Source organism: Danio aesculapii, chromosome 2 (genome assembly GCF_903798145.1).
Source record: "Danio aesculapii chromosome 2, fDanAes4.1, whole genome shotgun sequence".
Taxonomy (NCBI): Eukaryota; Metazoa; Chordata; class Actinopteri; order Cypriniformes; family Danionidae; genus Danio; species Danio aesculapii.
In genome coordinates, this window is record NC_079436.1 from 27,638,944 (window position 1) to 27,641,443 (window position 2,500).

Sequence of the window (2,500 nt, forward strand, 5' to 3'; positions counted from 1 at the left end):
TGAAATGTGAGGATTTACTAGTTCATTACATGCAACATAAAAAAGCTATTATTGCGTCTGTCTGATCAACGTGGAAATAAATGGCTGTAAATGTGTGATTTTTATAACAGAGATTTTAGGATTGACAATAAAACTGCGTATTCCTATGGATTCAGTGTTGGTAGTACAGTTTTAACACAGTTGTAGAGAAAATATCACGCGTGTGGCAAAGATCAAACGTCACCCTGTGCTGTGATCTCTGTGTTTGGTGGATGAAAGAAAAATGCAACAGTGTTGATATTTATGAATCTGTTTGCTACTGACTTGCAGCATCTCTGCGTCACTTGAAGGAAAATAAATACAATATTATTGTTATTATTTATTATTATTATTATTTGTTCTTTTTTTACTACCCAGCAAAACATGTAACACACCCAGGTTTTGATTCCCTTTTTTTAAAAGAAGCAAATAATCATTAAGGGAACATTATTTTTGGTTTTATTTTTTAAACCATGAGATAATATTCTCAGAACGTTGCAAGGTGTGTGTTTTAAAATAGCCTTAGCAATACTGTACTTTATACAGAATGCTCCTTTGTGATAAATTTGAGCTTATTTTGGTATTGCTATCAAGTAGGTTGATAATTCTACAAATAACTTAACAATAACATATACAGAATGTTATTATTTACAACCATAAAATTTAATTCCTAGAATATTGCAGGGTGGTTATTTTTATGTTGCTAGACATAAAGCTCTACTGGGTCACGCACCCAGTAGAGCTTGAAATATTTCACTTGTGTGTAGTGAACTAACATAGGACACAAGTTTCACTTTTCAAAATAAATTATCAAAAATTTCCCTCAATATTACATTTTTTGGAACATACCTGTAAGTTCAATGGACTCATACGGTTAATTTGATTCAGCTTAACAATTTAAGGCAACCAGGATTTTTTTTTTAGTGCAGGAACCAACATTTTCTGGGAGCCTAACAATGAGTACATTTACATGGAGACCAATAATCCAACTTTAATATGATTAAGACAATACTCTGATTAAGAGTCTACCATGTAAACGGCGATTCTTGATTAATCAGATTAATGTTGAACTAAACAGAAATTAAATGAAGACGTGGAGTATGCGGGTTTTAGTCGCATTATTGAAGTGCAGTACAGACATGTAAACACCGCAATCTAAGTATTACCATCATGTAGGATTTTTCACCGCATTTTGCGACAGGATAGTCTGTACACACACGGCTGTTTGACACTATTCTCCGCACCTACCGAATCAGTAAAGGACCACAGACACATACACTGTGAAATGAAGAGGTTTTTTTTTTCCATACGGCGTGTGGTATGAAATTCCATTAAAACTACACTTCCAGCAGTTCATACTCTGATCCATTACCTCGTTTGTCACAGGGGGCATGCATGAAATGTTCCTGAATAAAAGTTAACTGCCAAACTGCAGTTAATGTTGACAAATTAAAAATAAATCATCCACAAATTTAAATGAAACTCTGGAGAAAATGCGGATATTGTGGTGACGCAATGACGTTAATCAAATTATGTGCTTTAACATGTAAAACGGGATCATGAAATGAACATTCAAAAAGCAACTCATATAAACACCTTAATCATATTATTGTCTTATTCAGATTAAGGCAAATAATTCGATTACTGATGTTTATGTAAATGTAGTCATTGCTAACAAGATGTTATTTAACTCTGTTTTAGGAAGAAAATGTTGATTTTTCATGATCTTTAGTTGTATGTTACACTTGCACCTACTTTTTATTCTTAATTAAAGGAGACTCCTACACAGAAGTAAAACCTTAAATCATCTGAGGTGTGATAATACATATTCAGACAAACTAATTAGGGCTGGGAGATTACTCGAGAACTAATCGAAATCGACATTCAGAAGCTATAATCGATCTAATCTTTTCAAGATGTTTTTTTTTTTCTTACTTTCCCTATCGCATGTGGAGTCACATGACCCAGCTTTGTTAAAGGCTGATTTATATGTCTGCTGCCACTTTGCAGCCACATCTGATCTTTGGTCAAGTAGGACGATAGACCTATTCTTGAGCCTTACTTTGCACTACACCGACAATGATGGTAAGCTGCGCCAGAGATGCCTTGAGATGGCATATTTTCCATTACATTAAAATGATTATTTCTATTAAAATATTTCTTTACAGTGCACTGTTTAAAATCTTATTTAAAGGATATGCAAGAGTTATTTTATTTAGAAGCGATACTGCTTATTTTCTACTTTTAATATAAATACCACTGAAAATAATTCACTTTGTTTCTAAAAGTGCAAGTTATTTAGGCGATGTGTGTTTTATTTCAGTTGTTCGGCGTTGATGTTCAATAAATAATCATGGATAGCAGATAGAGTGAGTTTCCTTCAATTATTTTAAAATCAAGTCATGCACCCTTCATTCAGAAATCTCTCACTTGTAATATGTGAGCATATTTACTGTACAAAACTTTTCAGTGAACTATGAGG

General features: G+C 33.2%; 1 protein-coding gene across 2 annotated transcripts in view; it reads left to right on the plus strand.

Moving 5' to 3' along the window:
* tmem68 (transmembrane protein 68) overlaps positions 1 to 150 on the plus strand; it is a 13,449-nt gene extending 13,299 nt beyond the window's left edge. For both annotated transcript variants that reach the window (XM_056476539.1, XM_056476549.1), the window contains one exon: positions 1 to 150. This exon is cut by the window's left edge and continues 1,892 nt beyond it. The gene's annotated coding sequence lies outside the window, so the exon portion shown is untranslated.
* Positions 151 to 2,500: the final 2,350 nt, after the last annotated feature.